Source organism: Macrobrachium rosenbergii, chromosome 44 (genome assembly GCF_040412425.1).
Source record: "Macrobrachium rosenbergii isolate ZJJX-2024 chromosome 44, ASM4041242v1, whole genome shotgun sequence".
Lineage (NCBI taxonomy): Eukaryota > Metazoa > Arthropoda > Malacostraca > Decapoda > Palaemonidae > Macrobrachium > Macrobrachium rosenbergii.
This window is the reverse complement of record NC_089784.1, coordinates 44,805,040-44,824,052: the sequence shown is the minus strand read 5'-3', so window position 1 is coordinate 44,824,052 and position 19,013 is coordinate 44,805,040. Positions and strand designations below refer to the sequence as shown.

Sequence of the window (19,013 nt, the reverse complement as noted above, 5' to 3'; positions counted from 1 at the left end):
ACAAGCATTGTTTCAGTGCTAGCAAATTTTCTATTTCAAAGTCATTACCATGCATTAATGTTTTGGAATAGAATATGTCCATGTATCCCATCCCCATTCAGTGTGGGATTCACTTCTGTAATTACCTGGTAAGTTACATATATGAAAATGATATTTTCATAATAAAATTAATTTTTAAACATCTGACTTACCTGGTAGTTTGTCCTAGCTTAAGTCCCTGGTACTTTCTGAAAAGGCTCAAAACATTCCTAACCTGGATGGGTAGTCAGGTGTACCACTAATACTGCCTCTACCCAGGTACCTTGAACCATTCAACTGTTCCTCAGATCTTTTCCTGGCTTGTGAAGTGATTGAAGGTTGCATTTGGCAGCTGGTTAAGAATTTTGCTCGTTTGGCCCGTGATTTTCACAGAGTTTTGGTGAAGTATCTTTGGCTTTGGTCCATCTCGTTTTTGGATTTGATTTGGATTTTCTGGATTTGTTAGGATATTGTTGATTTTGACCTTTGCTTGTCTTCCTGGATTTTTCCACACTGGATTTTTTTCACTTTCCAAGATGTCTGACTCTGCTTCGAGTGTGTAAGAATGTGTGTGTGTTTGTAAAACCTGGCTTCCTAAGGCCGCGTTGGATCCCCATCTATTTGTGTAAAATGCAGAGGGTTGGTTTAAAGGATAGATGTGATGAATGTTTTGGTTTATCAGAAAGAGAGTTCTTGGATTACTCCTACTTATGTTTCTAAGGATGAAGAGGGATAGGATCAGAAGAATACTTGCTGGTTAGTAAATCATCGCTCTTCTAGAGATAGTCAGGGAATTGAAGATTCTCCTCATATCAATTCTATTATTCATTCCCCAGTCATAGAAGTCCCAGAATTCACTGATACTGATTCTAGAACCAACCCTCAAGGACATGAAGGCCATTCAAACCCTTGGACAAAACGGAACCCTATAGGTTTCCCTTCCTGCCTCTGATTTATGATTCGAATGTCAGAGATCTGAAACATATGAGTTACATTTGCTAATGAGAAAAATAAAAGTGTCCAGTGTTGTGGAGGGACATTTGATCTTGTTGTTCCTGTCGTGCTCCTAGTTAGATCTTCCAAGCTCACCAACCCCTGTGAGAAGGAATCTGGACAGACTGAAGGAATTTAAGCCCAGGTGTGCAGAACTCCAGTCGGTTCAAGAGACTCACTTCAGATTCCTCACCCCCAACCAGTGAGTCTTCCTAAGGTTAAAGGTTTTCATCCTTTTTGTAGGACGCTGTCTGGAACAAAGGGATTTTTGAAAGTAAATTGTACTTTTTCCTGACCTAACAAAACTGAGGTCCTTTACGGTATGGCGCCTCATTTGACACTCAATCTGAACTCTGGGAAAGGCAAACTGGAATGCCCATGTTGGGCCCTCTTATTCGGACAATTGCTCTCCAGTGAAAAGCAGTCCCCAGTTTATTGACGGGGTTCCGTTTTTGCCTGGCTGATGACGAAATAAAAATCGTCATAAACCAAAAATCGTCGAAAATGATGAAAAAATAATTGAAAGTTGATATTGCGGCTCCCCATTTTTATTGAGTTTTTCATCAAAAAAACTAATTCAGGACATGCAATGAAATTCTGCTCTTCCTGATGCAAGTCTTTCAGCCTCAGATAAGACGGATGCAGACGTTTGTCCACCGATGGCTGTACGTCGCCTGAGGAAACTTTTGACCGATGTTGAACATGCCAGCTCTAGTGACTTCAGGGTGAAATAATTTCGATGAAAATGTTATATTTTCAAGAAACCTCAATCATTTAACGTCAGCCTGAGGAAGCTTTTTTGACAGATGTTGTAAACGGGGAGTTCCTGCGACCTTAACCCTAACAACCTTGCTCAAAGTTTAGTAACATCTGAGACCGGGCTAAAATTGACTATTGCAAATTGGAGAAAAATACATATCTATGGAAAGGTAATAGCAAAAAAAATGAACTTGAATTCAAAAAAAAATTTTAAACATCTGACTTACCTGGTAGTTATATATATAGCTTAAGTCCCTGACGACATGGCAGAATTTCAAAACTCTCGGCAATCGCCGATGGGTAGTCAGGTGTAACCACCAAGTGCGCAAAATACCCAGGTAATTGGAACCATTCCAACTATTCCTCAGATCTTCCCTAAAATTATTTACATGTGTTTTGCTCGTTTAAAAATGCAATCACAGAAATGAAACATACCTTTGGCTTTAAAAAAAGTTTTTGGATTTTTTGGATTTTTTTGTTAGAATTGTTGATTTTGACCTTTGCTCGTTTTTGGATTTTTCTTTTGGATTTTTCACTTTCCAAGATGTCTGACTCTTCATCGAGTGTGAGAATGTGTGTGTGGGATGTAAACCCGGCTTATTGAAAGTGAACTTGGATCCCCATCAAGTTATTTGTGTAAAATGCAAGGAAAATTGAAATTATAGGATCAGATGTGATGAATGTTTTGGTTTATCAGAAAGAAGTGGATGGATTACTACCTCTCTGTTTCTAAGCTTGAAGGGATAGCCAAGAGAGCCAGTAACACTCTCGCTCTTCTAGAGATAGTCAGGGAATTTAATTCTTCTCCCTTCATAATCAATCCTATTATTCATTCCCCAGTAGTGGTAGTCCCAGAACCCCACTGAAACTGATAAGGACCCAACCTTAAAACATGATGACTGCCATTCAAACCCTGGGACAAAAGGTAAAATCCCTCTGCAAGAAGACAGGGAAACATAATTATGGTCGAATGTAAGAGATCCAAAAATCCACCCAAGTGTTAATGAGAAAAATAAGAGTGCAAGTGTTGTGGAGGGTGCGGTTGCTCGGTCCTGATGTGCTCCTAGTCCTAGACCTCTTCCAAGCTCACCAACCCCTGTGAGAAGGAATGTCGACAGACCGAAGGGAGGCGAGAAGGCTTTAGCTATCGAGCAGTCGTCCCCTGAGCGTCACCTGTTGACGCTTCCCAGGACGCTCACCCTCGCCATAGGAAAGGCGAGGTTAAAGTGTTTTCATCCTCTTCGTTGGACGCTGTTACTAGAAGGGACTGGGATCCCATTGACCAGGTCGAGACCCTCATCAGGAAACTTCCCAGAAAGTAACCGTTCTAGAATTTGAAACGACCCTACTCCGGGATGTATCACTGAGCAGTCCAGCGTTCTTCCTCTTAGTTCGGACAATTGTTTCAGTGAAAAGCAGACGATGTTGTCGACGGGCGGCTACTAATTTTTTCTTACTAGAAATAAGATCGTGACAAAAACTTCATTTCCAACATCTCATCGATGAAAATGAATTAGTAGTTGATATGGGCGTGCTCCCTGGGATCCCCAGCAACAAAGCTCCGCAGATCAGTCTAATTCAGGACATGCAACTGAAACTCTCTTCCTGATGCAAGTCTTTCAGCCTGCAGTAAGACGGATGCAGACTTTTGTCCAATTTGTCACGTCGCCCTGAGAAACTTTTTGACCGATGTCAGGAAACAGGCGCCAATTCTCATTCAACTTGAGTGCGGCGGGACATTCGAGATTAACGTGAAAAATGTTTCAGCCTATTCAAGAAACCTCAATCATTTTACGTCAGCCTGAAAGCTTTTTGACAGATGTCGCGACAGGGGCAGTTCTCAAGCGACGTTAAGGTTGGACGGAACAATGATTGTCAGAAGTCTGGACGCCAGGACGCCCGAGTAGCTCAAGAGGATGGACGCCAGGACGCCAGGCGTCAAGATCTTGGTGTCGCCAGGGACGCCAAGACATTCAAGAATCTGGACGCCAGGAAAATGGCGCCGCGAAGACACCAGGCGTCACGAGACTGGACACCAGGACGCCGGCGTCAAGGTGATATTTTGAAAGAAGTCGCTTCTTTGGTTTTTGGTCAATCAGAAGAAGAGATTGATGATATCCTCAGTCTCCTGTGGATCTGATCGAACAAGTTTCGGAAGAAGAAGATAGTAAAGGCCTTCAACTTTCATCAGACTTCAAAAAACTTATGAAACTATTTTGCGGAGAGGTTTTCCTGAAAACTTTATTCGACGGCTCCTCGTTCCCCACCTTCAGAATTTACTCTTGGGAAGGCGCCTAAGGAGTCAGCTTTTATGAAGATGGTTTTTGTCCCGCTCGTCCAAGAGAGCTCTCAAAATGATGAATGAATGGATGCTTTCAAAGAAAGAACAAGGAAAGACAGCCTTTGCTTTTCCTCCAGCCAAACTAGCTTCAAGATCGAGCGTTTGGTATCAAACTGGAGAATCGTTCGGCCTTGGAATACCTGCCTCTTCCCAGGAGACTTCTCGAATCTTGTTGATTCATCTCGCCGAGTGGCCATGGGGAGAACGAAGTTTTGTTGGTCAACATCAGAGTTGGACCACCTCCTCAAAGGAATTTTTAGGGCCTTGAGGTCTTTAACTTTCTGGACTGGACCCTGGGAGCGTTAGGAAGAAAGATGGGATTATTCAGCACGACTGACAAAGAAGAATTTGTACATCTTATGTCGTGTATGGATAAAGGAATCAGAGACGGTGCCAGCGAATTAGCGGCGCTTTTCTCAGCAGGAATCTTGAAGAAAAGGACCCATCTTTGCTCTTTCCTAGCTAATAGGGTCACATCCAGTCAAAAAGCGGAATTAATTTACGCCCCTTTTTCCTCTCACCTCTTCCTCAAGGCTTGGTTAAAGAGATTTCTACCTCCTTAGCTCAGAAAACCACACAAGATCTTATATCGAAGACAGCAAGCAAAGAAAGTCTTACCAACGACTTTCATGACTAAAAAGAGTAAGGCTGAGGCTTCTGTGTTTCAGGGATCTCAGCCCTTTCGTGGTCGGCCCTCAGGTAGAGGTTCCTCGAGGGCGGGTAGAAGATCTGCAGCAAGGAGTGCCTCTAGACAGGGAAGAAACAGGACTTGACGTTCTCCCCCTTCAGGCAGCGGTAGGTGCCAGGCTGTTAAACTTCTGGCAGGTATGGGAGAAAAGAGGAGCGGATCCTTGGTCCATTCAACTACTCAAGGATGGATACAAAATCCCTTTCCTAAGAAAGCCCCCGTTGGCAGACAAACCAATAGATCTGTCTCCCAGATACAGAGACGAGTCCAAGGCACAGGCGATTCAACAGCAAGTTTCGTTATTATTGCAGAAAAACGCAATAGAGAAAATACAAAATCTGGATTCGCCAGGATTCTACAACCGCCTTTTCCTGGTTCCCAAGAGCTCGGGGGGTTGGAGACCAGTACTGGATGTGAGTGCCCTCAACGCCTTTGTACAAAAGACGAAGTTTACCATGGAAACAACAAAATCAGTGTTAGCAGCAGTCAGACAACACGACTGGATGGTTTCCTTGGACCTTCAGGACGCATATCTCCACATTCCTATCCACCCGGCTTCAAGAAATACCTGAGATTCGTCTTCAGGAACAGGTATTCCAGTTTCGGGCTCTTTGCTTCGGCCTAAACACGGCGCCCCAAATATTCACCAGACTGATGTCGAATGTAGGGAATGCTGCACACACGAGAGGCATCAGGGCCTCTCTGTATCTGGACGACTGGCTTCTCAGAGCTCCTTCCTTCAATCGCTGTCTGGAGGATCTTCAAACGACAATCTGTTTATCAGAGGAACTAGGACTTCTGGTAAACAGGCAGAAGTCACATCTGACCCCATCTCAAGAGATCCTGTATCTAGGGATGAGGATTCAGTCTCAGGATTTTCGGGTTTTTCCGTCACCATCAAGGATGGAACAGACCTTAGTAAAATTAAAGGACTTTCTGGGGAAACGGATGTGCTCGGCGAGGGAATGGATGAGCCTGCTAGGGACCCTTTCCTCGCTAGAACAGTTTGTTTCCTTAGGAAGACTAAACCTTCGCCCACTCCAATTCCACCTCAATCGGTATTGGAGCAGAGAAGACGGGCTAGAGAAAGAGTGTATCCCCATTTCAGAGGCGATGAAACAGTGCCTTCAGTGGTGGAACGACCCAGTCAAGCTTCAGGAGGGCCTTTCATTAAAACAGAAGAACCCAGACCTAGTGTTGTTCTCCACGCGTCGGACTCGGGTGGGGAGCAACATTGGGAAAGTTGGAAGTATCAGGATTCTGGACCAGAGAGCAAGAGAAGCTCCACATAAATCAAAAGGAGCTGACTGCAATATTTTTAGCCCTCAAAGAGTTACAACACTCAGTCCAAGACAAGGTCGGTACAGGTCAACTCCGACAACACGACGGCGTTGGCCTACATCAACAAACAAGGAGGAACCCACTCCAGGTCACTGTACGAAACGTCGAGGCAACTCCTTATCTGGGCAAAGAGAGAAAATGTGACATTGTTGACACGTTTCATTCAGGGGAAAGAAATGTGAGGGCAGACAGTCTGAGCAGGAAAGGTCAAGTCCTGGCAACAGAATGGACTCTTCACCAAGATGTCTGCAGAGAATTGTGGCGGATTTGGGGTCGTCCATGCATAGACCTCTTCGCCACAGCTCAAACGAAGAGGATGGAGACTTACTGCTCTCCTGTGCCAGACCCCGAGGCAATGCACATAGATGCGTTCCTTTTAAATTGGTCCAACCTGGACGTTTACGCATTTCCCCCTTCAAGATCATAACACAGAGTCATTCAGAAGTTTGTGTCCACGAGAGCACCAGGATGACTCTAGTGGTCCCCTTTGGCCAACAAGAGAATGGTTCACAGAGGTGCTGGAATGGATGGTGGACACGCCGAGAAGTCTGCCCCTAAGGCCAGATCTACTCAAACAACCCCACTTGGAAAGGTATCACCAAAACCTCCAAGGTCTACAGCTAACTGCCTTCAGACTATCGAAAAACTCGCAAGAGCTAGAGGATTTTCGAAGGAGGCAGCTAGAGCGATCGCAAGAGCTAGGAGGTCATCTACCATCAGGGTATACCAATCCAAGTGGGATATTTTTAGAGGTTGGTGTAAAAACAACTCCGTGTCCTCTTCCAGTACCTCTGTGACCCAGATAGCGGATTTTCTTCTTTACCTTAAGAGGAGACGTAACTTTTCAGTCTCTACTATTAAGGGATACAGGAGCATGTTGGCAGCGGTCTTCAGACACAGAAACTTGGACTTGTCTGCCAATAAGGATCTCCAAGACCTTATCAGATCATTCGAGACTACCAAAGAGAAAAGTCAGATCTCACCAGCGTGGAACCTAGACGTGGTCCTAAAGTTCCTCATGTCCGATAGGTTCGAACCTTTGCAAGAGATTTCATTTAAAGATCTCACAATGAAGACTCTATTTTTGGTTTGTTTGGCGACAGCTAAAAGAGTCAGTGAAGTACATGCCTTCAATAAAACCGTCGGTTTTAGGAACGGCAAAGCTATCTGCTCTCTACAACTGGGGTTTTAGCTAAGAATGAACGGCCTTCACAACCATGGCCCAAGTCCTTCGAGATTATGAATCTGGCAGAGATCGCTCAGGTGAGGAGGTTAGAGAGAGTCCTCTGTGCTCAGGTAAGAGCCTCTGAGAAGCTGTTTTATTTTACCTGCAAAGGACGAAGAATTTACGAGGCAGGTCAGAGGCGCTTTGGTGTTCAGTTAAGAAGCCCTCTCTACCAATGTCAAAGAATGTCGTTATCCTTTTTCATTAGACAGTTGATAAGGGAAGCAATACCCATTCAGAATGTAATGAAGACGGACCTTAAGCTTCTAAAGGTTAAAACCCATGAGGTCAGAGCGGTTGCAACCTCTGTAGCCTTTAGACAGAATAGGTCCCTACAAAGTATCATGGACTCTACCTTCTGGAGAAGCAAGTCAGTGTTTGCCTCACACTACTTGAAGCAAGTACAAACGATCCTTTTTTATGATTGACTGACTGCTATACACTGGGACCGTTTATAGCAGCTAACTCAGTAGTGGGAGAAGGGACTACCCCTGCAATCCCATAATTCGATGCCCTTGATTCTTGCCTTGGAATAGTTGTAATCTTATGGTTGTTTGTGGAGATTGGACGCAATCTTCCGCAATCATTGATTTTAGTCAGGTAATCAGTTTGTTCCTTGGCAGCGCCCGAACAAGGGTATTATAGGTTGTCTGTCACATAGAGGTTGGTATACCGGTTGGCAGCTCCTAGAGGTCTTCAGCCCCCTGAGTGGATCGCTGGACCTCTTAAGGAAAGCAGACATAATGAGGGGGAGTTCATTGAAGTCAGCTTCCTTAAACCAGGTAAGAACCTTAAGTTGGTTTATTAACCCTTAAGCAAAATTCCAAAGATGTTGGCTGTCTCTGACCCTCCACCAAAGGTGTCAATCAGCTATATATATAACTACCAGGTAAGTCAGATGTTTAAAAATGATATTTTCATAATAAAATAAATTTTTGAACATACTTACCTGGTAGTTATATATGATTAAATTCCCACCCTCCTCCCCTCTAGAGACTAGGGGCATGGAAGATCTGAGGAACAGTTGGAATGGTTCCAGGTACCTGGGTAGAGGGCGCACTAGTGGTACACCTGACTACCCATCGGCGATCCAGCTTGCACTACAAGTTTTGAAATTCTGTTAGCGCGTCAGGGACTTAAGCTATATATATAACTACCAGGTAAGTATGTTCAAAAATTTATTTTATTTTCTCCCTTTAGCGAAAGGTGCCAGTCTTGCACCTTTCAGCACCTCTTCTGTCCTAGGGAGGTAGGAGGATTCTAGGGATGGTATTCCTCCCTACTTGCACCAGCTTAAAGAATTTAGTGAGGGAAAAGTCTTCAGAGTTTTTGACTTGAGTGGTTAAGGCCATTTCAGATTCTGCAGTCTAATGTTCTCAAGCTTATACTAACTCAGTTTTCAAGAAATGAAAACATTTATGCTCCTATCATTTGTCAAAGGTTTGTCCTGTACAGGAGATGGCATATGTTTTGGTTTCTCCTTTGGGTTGCCTTCTCAATCCAACTCAAAATCTTTAAGGCGATAAATTCAGGGTAATAGAGAATTACTTAGATTGTCTCTTACTCTTATTTCTGATATTTTTCAAGAATTATCTAAATACAATAATTATTTATAAAACATTATTTCAATAATTGCTAAACTTTCTAAGACGAAACCATTTCCTCTCTTTTCAGTTCATCACTTCAGTGAAATGAGTCAACTGGTCGAATTTACAGTTCCATGAAAAAATGTGATATTTGGTCAACGTGATATGAATTTACACAGGTAATTTTTGTATCTTTCTAGGCTTATTTTCTTTCTAATTTCAGTGAATGAGTGTTCGTAGCACTATAAGAATTAATTGATCAGAGCAATATAATTAATCAAAGGAATCAGTGAATACTTTTTTTTAAATATCTAACTTCCCTGGTAGTTACATATATATAGCTTTATCCCGAATAGTCTTGATTAAATAGCGCACGGCAGAAATTCAAAATTCGCGGCAATCGCCGATAGATGGTCAGGTGACCATACCTGTGCGCCCTCTACCAGGTACCTGGAACCATTCCCAATTGTCCTCAGAAATTCCCTGCCGTCGTTCTAGCAACACGTTGGAAATTCGCTCTACTATTGGTTTGCTTTGTCTACAGTTGGTGAAGTACCCATTACTTGGTTTTGTTTTCGTTGATGGCTTTCGCTGATTTTGGATTTTCTTGATTTCTATTTCACACTGATAAGATAAATTTTGTTGGTTTCCGACTTGGACAGTTTTATTTGAACTTGCTTTTTGGATTCTCAAGATGGCTGACTCTGTTGTCAGAATGTGTGTGAGGGGATGCAAGACCCGGCTTCCAAAGGCTGCTCTTGATCCCCACACAGTATGTAAGAAATGCAGAGGTCATGTGTGTGCATTTGATGATAGATGTAAGGAGTGTGAAAGTTTGTCTGAGAGAGAGTGGAGAGAGTATGATTGCTATGTGAGGCGATTGGAAAAGGACAGAATTAGGAGAGCTAGATCTTCGAGTGTTCTGTCAGCTAGGTCTTCTGATAGTCAAGTCCTTTCTAACTTGTCTGATACTAATATTCCTGATCCTAGCCCTAAGGTAGTAGTACCCGATCCTCCCTGCGGAGTCGGAGTAAGTGAGCCATCTTTGAAGGATATTATGGCTGCTATTTCTGCCTTAGGAGTTACAGTGCAATCCCTTACTTCGGATAGGGAAGTGATGTAGGGGCAGTGCATAGTTTGCAACAAAAGTTCGGTGACAGTGTTAGTGCAGTGGAGGGTGCGTCCGTTCGTGTCTGTCATGCTCCCTAGCCTAGACCTCTTCCATGCTCCCCAACCCCTGGGAGAAGGGCGCCGACAGGCTAAGGGAGGTGAGAGCGTTGAACAACGGCGGGCGTCCCCTCGGCGATCCTGTTGACGCATCCCAGGACGCTCCCCTCGCCGCAGGAAAGGCGAGATGAGGAAGTGTTCGTCATCCTCGGATGATGCAAGACCAAGACGTGGTTGGCGTCAATCTCAAGAATCAAGACCTATCAAGAGACGCAGGTCCCCCTTTCCGCTCCAACAATCCTCTTGCAGCAAATGGAGCTCTCCGGAGAGATTCCTGTCGGAGGAAGACGGCGTTCCGCGCCTAAACAGAGGCGTAGGACGCATAACTGCTCGTCGGAGGAAGAAGATGTGTACATTACGTCAGTTCACGCTTCTCCCCCGCCCCCAGAACGGGACGTGTCGCAAGCGGCGTCACCACCTCATCATCAGAAGATCCCAGCAAGAGTCTCCGAAGCTGTAGAAGTATGTGCAGTGCCATCTCCAGTTGTTTCCCAGCAGCAAGAGGCACCGCAAGTAACGTTCTTGTCAGAAGTTCAGCAGTCCCTTGCGTCTCTGTGCTTACAAGTCGCAAGGGCTAAGAGAAGAACCACACAGGAAGGAACCTAAGGACGTCAACAGACCCAGGAAGAGGTTAAGACAGGAGTTAGGACAGCGAGACGCTAACAGCCAGCAAGACGCGGACTTGCTGCAAGTTGCAGCGCTCATAGATGCTTCCTCGCAGCAAGCCGCACGTGTGACGGGAGGTGACAAGGATCGTGACGCTCCCTCGCAGCAAGTTGGACGCATGCGTGACGCATGCAAGCAGGACGATACGCACGATTCCCCCACTCGTTCGACATTGGAAATAGCGAATCCTTTGGAAGAGATCTCGGAGGAGGAGACGCAAGAAACTCTTCATGCTGCAGATCTGAAAAGACTACTTGCGCTATTGGCGGACTTGTTTCCAATGATTTTCAACAGGCTGTACCTCGGAGTCCTCCCCTCGCAATTTATGATGGGTAGACCCCAGAAGTCTTCTTCCTTCAAGAAGACAGTGTTAGCCAGATCAGTGAAAGAGCCTTTTCGACACTGAGCGATTGGATTTTAAAGAAGAAAGGAACAGGGAAGGACAACCTTTTCCTTTCCCCCGACAAGATTGACTTCTAGATCCAGCATGTGGTACGAGACTGGGAGGCTCTCGGCTTGGGAGTTCCTGCCTCCTCCCAAGGAGACTTCTCCAGACTTGTAGACTCTTCACGTGGAGAACAGCCATGACAAAAAGCCAAGGTTCTGTGGTCCACTTTAGGAAATGGACCACTTGCTGAAAGGCGTCTTCAGGACTATTGAAGTCTTCAGCTTCGATGGACTGGACTCTTGCAGCTCTTGCAGATGTTACAGATGAGAAGAATGACACGCAAATGCACCTTATTGCCTGTCTCGATAAAGCTGTGAGGGACGGGTCGGTCGAACTCACTGCCCTTTTCACAGCAGGTGTTATTCAAGAAAAAAGAGCTATGTTGTGTTAGTTTCCTGGCGTCAGGGTGACTCTAGCTCAGAGATCAGAGCTCTTGTATGCTCCCTTAACCAAACAGCTCTTCCCTTCAGAGCTGGTTGGGACTTATCAGCAGCCCTGCGCAACAAACAACGCAAGATCTGATCACAAGGACTGCTAGGAAAGTTCTTCCGGCAAACTTTTTAGCCAGGAAGGAGAAGAAGCGCCTCCCTACGCAGCGTCAGTCCTTTCATGGGAGAGCCCTTTCGAGAGGAAGTCAGAGAATGGCTGCTGGAGAACAACCTCGTAAGAACCCAAAGCAGCAACCCAAACCCAAGAAGTGAGCACAACAACCTCCAGACACAAGTGGGAGCCAGGTTATCCCACTTCTGGCAAGAGTGGAGCCAAGGGGGCGGACGACTGGACAGTTGAAGTACTGAAGGAAGGATACAAGATCCCCTTCCTAAGGAAGCCTCCTCTTTCACCAGAACCATTAGAGTTGACAGCTACATACTCGGGGAGCAAAGCAGCAGCTCTTCAAGAACAGGTGACCCAGATGCTATCAAAAGCAGCAATAGAAGAGGTAAAGGACCTCTCGTCAGAGGGTTTTCAGACCAGACTTTTCTGGTACCCAAAGTCCACTGAGACCAGTTCAAGTCCACTGAATTTCTTACGTAAGCAAAGTCAAGTTTGCTATGGAGACATCTCGTCAGTCCTAGCAGGCACCAGACAAGAAGACTGGATGGTATCGATAGACCTGCAGGACGCGTATTTTCACGTACCAATTCACCCGAACTACAGAAAATATCTGAGGTTTGTGCATCTCGGGACAACTTATCAGTTCAGAACACTTTGTTTTGGACTAAGCACGGCTCCTTACGTTTTCACATGAGTGGTATTGAACGTAGCTCACGGGTTACATCGAAAAGGGATACAAATATCGATGTACCTGGATTACTGGCTAATCAGAGCCAGATCGCAAGAAAAGTGTCTGGAGGATCTACAAGTGACAATGAATATGACGCAACAGCTAGGACTGGTAGTAAATCTAGCCAAATCACAGCTGACGCCTTCACAAGACATCATCTACCTGGGGATGAGGATTCAGTCAGTGGTTTTTCGGGCTTTTCCAGCCCCGAAACGCATTCTGGATTGCTTAGAAAAGGTGAAGCTCTTTCTAGGGAAATGGACCTGCTCGGCGAGGGAGTGGATGAGTCTGCTGGGGACCCTCTCCTCGATTGAACAATTCGTCTCCCTGGGAAGACTACATCTACGTCCACTTCAGTTCCATCTGTCAAGTTATTGGAAAAGAGGCCAAGACCTAGAGGCGTGGATTCCGATCCCTCTGGGAATCAAAATCATTTGAGTTGGTGGGACGACCCCAACAAACTACAAGAAGGCCTCGAACTTCAACAGAAGAACCCCGACCTAGTGTTGTATTCAGATGCATCGGACGTGGGATGGGGTGCAACGCTGGGGAAGGGCGAGATCTCAGGTCTATGGGAAAACCATCAGAAGAAATGGCATATAAACGTCAAGGAACTGGTGGCCATTCATCTAGCGCTAGTGCACTTTCAGGAGAAGGTCCAGAACAAGATAGTACAGGTCAACTCAGACAACACCACAGCGTTGGCCTACATCAGAAACAGGGTGGCACTCGTTCCTTTTCCTTTACGAGGCAGCAAAAGATCTCCTGCTGTGGGCAGAAGCGAACAACATAACTCTGATGACCCGCTTCATAGAGGGAGAGAAGAACGTCAGAGCGGATCTTCTCAGCAGAGGAAGACAGGTTCTCACGACAGAATGGACCCTACATCACGAGGTGTGCAACAGGCTTTGGAATCTGTGGGGAGAACCGTCAATAGACCTCTTTGTGACACAGAGAACAAAGAGGTTACCAGTCTACTGCTCTCCAGTCCCAGACCAGGAAGCAGTGGCAGTGGACGCCTTCCTCATGGATTGGGAAGGACTAGACACGTACGCTTTTCCCCCATTCAAGATCCTAGACAGAGTCATGAAGAAGTTCAGGGAGTCGAACGACGCCCGCATGACCCTGATAGCTCCGTTTTGGCCCATGAGACCATGGATCACAGAAGTGATGGAGTGGCTAGTAGACACCCCCAGATCGTTACCTTGTCGGAACGATCTACTCAGACAGCCACATATAGAGAGATACCATCAAAATCTCCTCGCTCTCAATCTAACTGCCTTTCGACTATCGAAAAACTGGCAAGAGCGAAGGGCTTTTCAAGGGAAGCTGCAAGAGCCATCGCGAGAGCGAGGAGGACGTCCACAATCAAGGTGTACCAGTCAAAGTGGGACGTATTCAGGGAATGGTGCAGAATTAATAACATTTCCTCTTCCAGTACCTCTCTAACTCAACTGGCAGATTTTCTGCTGCATTTAAAAACCCAAGAAAAACTAGCAGTATCAACCATCAAGGGATACCGCAGCATGCTAGCTTCTGTCTTCCGTCACAGAAATATTGACGTGTCGGGAGACAAGGACCTCACGGACCTCATAAGGTCCTTTGAGACAGTTAAGAGGAAGGACAACCCGATCCCCTCTTGGAATTTGGACGTAGTCCTGAAGTTTTTAACCTTGAGCAGGTTTGAACCTCTCGACAAGGCTTCGTGAAAGGATCTCACTAAGAAGACCCTATTCCTGGTTGCGTTGGCTACAGCCAAGAGGGTAGGAGAATTACAAGCCTTTAGCAACAAGGTAGGCTTCAATCGTGAGAATGCAGTCTGCTCGCTACAACTTGGTTTTCTCGCTAAAAACAAGAACCCTTCTCAACCATGGCCCAGATCCTTTACCATACCAGGGCTGTCTCAGTTAGTAGGACAGGAAAAGAGAGAGGCCTTTGTCCAGTGAGGGCCCTAAAATTTTATCTACAAAGGACCAGAAACATGAGAGGTCAGACAGACAACCTTTGGTGCTCGGTGAAGAAACCTTTGTTGCCCTTATCAAAGAATGCACTGGCATTCTTTATCAAGGATTTAATAAGGGAAGCTCACCAAGACTGTGACGAGAAAAGCTTCCCAATCCTCAAAGTCAAAGCGCCTGAAGTAAGTGCTGTGGCAACCGATGGCTTATAGACACAACAAGTCCATGAAATCGATTTTGGAAGCGACATTCTGGTGAAGCAAGTCTATCTTCGCAGATTGTTACCTAAAAGAAGTACAGACCCAATATGAGGATTGCTGTTCCCTGGGTCCGTGCGTTGCCTCCGGCGCCCGTAGTTGGAGAAGGTACTACTGCCTCTAACCTATAACCTTTTTTTATTATACCCTTGCCTTTTTCTTGATTTGAACTCACAGGTTGTCTGTGAAGGTTGTTGCAACCTTCCACAGTCTGGGGTTGCAAGTCTAAGTTAGGTTTGTTCCGACACAATATACAAACCCTCGGTCCTTTACATTAGGAGATTACTTTCAGGCGTAGGCTGGAAACGGCCTTTGAATTTCAAACAAGGTGGTAGGCAGTTAAGTACTGTCCGGGAGGCGGGAGTACCGCCTGCCCGGATGTAAACATTCCAATTTGCTTTCGGCCGTCGTAGCGATCGGACGTTGTACTTCGCTCTCTGCCTGACAGCATTTTTTTTTTTCATCATTTTTGGTGGGAATATTCTTTTTTTCTCTTTAAAATGGAAAAATCATCTAAACCCTCCAATCCCCAGCGTGTGTGTCCCGGGGTAGGGGGTAAAAAGTGTAATTCCTTCAGATCTAGAGTCGGCGTGGACCCCACGCACTCTGTACATCTTGCAGGGGCGTGTGTGTTCATATTATGACTCAGGGAAGTTATTTTAAAGTGAGTGTTGTTTGTGGTCCTCCGAGCAATGGGGCAAGTTCGAAGGAGGTGGCGTTACCGTCGTAAGCCTACCAAGGAGTCGTCCGAGGGAAAATCGCCCCGACGACTCCATTGGTGGCGAATGTATCAGGTTCGTTTCTCCCTCCCCAGAACTTCCCTTCTTGCTACAGCCCCTCTCCCTCAGGTGAGGACTCCCCCTCCCCTTCCTCTTACGTTTGTTTCGTTTGTGGAAGGGCGCGGGAGAGTTGGACGCGACATCCTCTCGGAAGTCTCTTCCCGTTCGGTGAATTTTTCCTCCGGGCAGGTAGGGGCTTCCATTGCTAACCCGACTCTTGCTTCAGGTCCCGGACTGGATAGCCAGGCGATGAATCCCAACTCTCCTGGCTACACCTGGGCCTACCTGGCTCGGCTCTGGAAGGATTGGCTCCCCTGGCCCCCTCCAGTCACGACCACACAGCAGCGACAGCCTAAACGACAACTGTCACCTTCTCGAGGTTCGTCCAGATGCCGATTTCAGTGGCTTCGCATCTGGACACCCAAGTGTCGGCGTCATCCGCGGGCCAGCACGCTGTTCCACTGCCGCCTGGCTTCCTGGCTCCATTCTGCGCGCTGGCCCCTCCTACATGGTGACGTCATCTTTTCCGTACGTGACTGTTGCTGCCCCTGTTGCTGACCATGGCCTGTCTTTGGATACGGTTCCTCATCTGACTCTCCAGCCCGGCCCTTCGTCTGCCTCAATCCCCATTCCAGCGACCCTGGCGCGGCCCGACTTGAATCTGCACGTGGGAGGGGCGGCGCCTGCATCCCTGGCCCCGCCCACTTTTGTTCCTGGCCGACGTGCGGCTCTCTCTACCCAGGCAATTGCTGGTCCGAGCTCCGCCGTCTCTGCCCAGGATGCGCCTTCTGCTGTTGCAGCCCCTCCTGCTGTTCCTGCTGTTCCTGAATCGGCGGCCTCGCTTTCCTGGCTTGGGGATTTGACTGCTTTCCTGAAGCAGATGGTGAAGAAGAAAAAGAAGAATAGGTCTAGGAAGGTGTCGTCATCGTCTTCATCTTCATCGACGTCGTCTGCTGCTTCTTCCTCTTCTCCTTCCGAGGCTTCGCGGCCGAAGAAGAAGAAGTCTGCCTCTCCCCCCCCTAAGAAACCTTGCACCGAGATTTCTAAGGGTCTGCCTCCTTCCACAGGGAAGGCAGTGGGATCTCTCGTAGGCTCTTCCCAATCCTCGGATCAGGGAACCGCTGCCCCGGCCTCCGGGCCAGGGGCACCGGGAGCCAAGGGCGTGCAGACCAAGGTCGGCACTCTCCCCGCTGCGCCTAAGAAACCTCCTGCTTCTAAGGCCAGCGAGACCGCGTCGGACACTCGTTCGCGAGTTGCTCCGAGTACCCGGGTCCCCAAGGAGACTCGGGTCCCCCAGTCTGTTATGGTGGACACTTCTCGCTGTACAGACCAGGGCGTGGGACGAGAGAAAGAGCCGGGGCATGCAGGTGCTCTGCCTCTTCGTTTTGAAGACTCAGAACCCTTCGGTCCCTGATGCACGGTTCGAGTCCTTCACGATCCCCTCCCTAGAGGACTTAGTAGATAATGATCCAGACGAGATGCTACTGTGTCCTGTTAGGGTGCTGCGGGCGCTATCTGAAGAAGACTCGGCACCTCCGGCCTGAGTGTCGACGACTCTTCATTAGCACTGGCTCGACCAAGAAAGAAGTGTCCAAGAATACCATCTCTTTTTGGCCGTGAGGCGATAAGGAGAGCGTACTCTGCTGCAGGAGAAGACGACACCGATGCGCCGTCCGAGAGCTCACGAGGTCCGCAGCATTGGTCCATCCCTCGCATTCCGGAAGAATATGTCGGTACCACAGGTGCTGAAGGCGGGTGTGTGGTCCCGACAGACTACCTTCACCTCCTTCTACCTCCGGGATGTTGCACACAAGTCCTTGGACACTTTTTCCTTGGGTCCTGTGGTGGCTGCTCAACAAGTTGCCAGCTTATCCAGCTCCCCTAACGGGACAGGTTGCATCTCGCCTATGTTGTACGGTAGTGATTGGGAGATGAATGTTGAGTGACTGGCCTCTATTCCTTCTCCCCATCGTAAGCTCTCTTCCCATGGGCAGGGAGCGGACGCGCCGTTACAAGCTGGACAGGGCGATCGAGGCAGGTAAGCACATAACGAGAGGTTCCGTTCTATTTCCATTTAGGTTAATAGAAGCAACCCCACTCCTTCCTCTTGCAAGGGGAGGAAGGAGTCTTTGACTTTGAGACAAACCCAATGCTTGTATTTGCCTTATTGTCATCCGACGTCAAATTCTTCCTAGCCTACTTTGCATGAACTGACGTTTTCCTCATTCATGCAAAGGGACCCAGAAGTCTGACAAACTGATCCTGCGTTTCCTACAACCCGATCTTTTGTCAGAGGCGGTTTTTCCCTTCCTCGCTCTTACGACCAGGAAGGGAAGACAAGGTGGTGAACTCCAGTCAGTTCAGAGAGACTTTTTCAGATTCCTCCTTCCAATCAGTGAGTGTCCTAATGTAAAGGACCGAGAGTTTGTATATTGTGTTGGAACAAATAACAATTTTTAAAGTAAATTGTATTTTTCCTAACTATACAAACCAGAGGTCCTTTACACTTATGCCCACCTCATGCCACCCCTCAATCTGTACCCGGGCCGAAAGGCAAATTGGAATGTTTACATCCGGGCAGGCGGTACTCCCGCCTCCCGGACAGTAGTTAACTGCCTACCACCTTGTTTGAAGTTCAACGGCCGTTTCCAGCCTACGCCTGAAAGTAATCTCCTAATGTAAAGGACCTCGGGTTTGTATAGTTAGGAAAAATACAATTTACTTTAAAAATTGTTATTTTATGGAGTGTGTTTTTAGTGGTGTTAGTGGGTCAGGTGGTCAGCTCTTTGTCCATGGCTATGCCAGGATAGCAAGGGTGGTGGTCTAGTCATGTTAAGGTCGAGGACCGTGTGACAGCCCCATAGAGACTTTCTACAGCCCCCTGGGTGGATCGCTGGGTCTCTCAAGGAATGCAGGCGAATGAGGCAGGATAACTATGAAGCCAGCTTCCTTATCAGGTAGGAACCAGAGTATGGTTACAGCTAATATATAGTGTTTAGTAATTATACAAATTCCCAACGGTGTTGCGGTTCTCTAACCCACCACCAATGGTGTCAATCAGCTATATATATGTAACTACCAGGAAGTTAGATATTTAAAATGGTATTTTCATTATAAAGTAAGTTTTTAAATATACTTACCTGGTAGTTACATATAAAAAGTCCCTCCCTCTTCCCCTCTGAGAACAGGGGCATGGAATTTCTGAGGACAATTGGGAATGGTTCCAGGTACCTGGTAGAGGCGCACAGGTATGGTCACCTGACCATCTATCTTCGATTTCTCATGAATTTTGAATTTCTGCCATGGGCGACGAATCGGCGGGATAAAGCTATATATATATATGTAACTACCAGGTAAGTATATTTAAAAACTTATTTTATAATGAATATACCATTTTTTTTTTTTTTTTTTTTTTTTAGCTGATAGGTAAGATGGGTGAAAG

At 46.7% G+C, this 19,013-nt stretch overlaps 1 protein-coding gene across 3 annotated transcripts in view; it reads left to right on the top strand.

The window, feature by feature from the left end:
- The window catches only part of LOC136829553 (transmembrane protein 42), a 271,989-nt gene that overhangs the window by 56,904 nt on the left and 196,072 nt on the right, over positions 1 to 19,013 (top strand). For 2 of the 3 annotated variants that reach the window (XM_067088393.1, XM_067088391.1), the window contains exon 2: positions 9,040 to 9,130. The exons of the other annotated variant lie outside the window; for it this stretch is intronic. The gene's annotated coding sequence lies outside the window, so the exon portion shown is untranslated. The remainder of the gene's footprint in view (positions 1 to 9,039; positions 9,131 to 19,013) is intronic. 3 annotated transcript variants of the gene reach the window in all.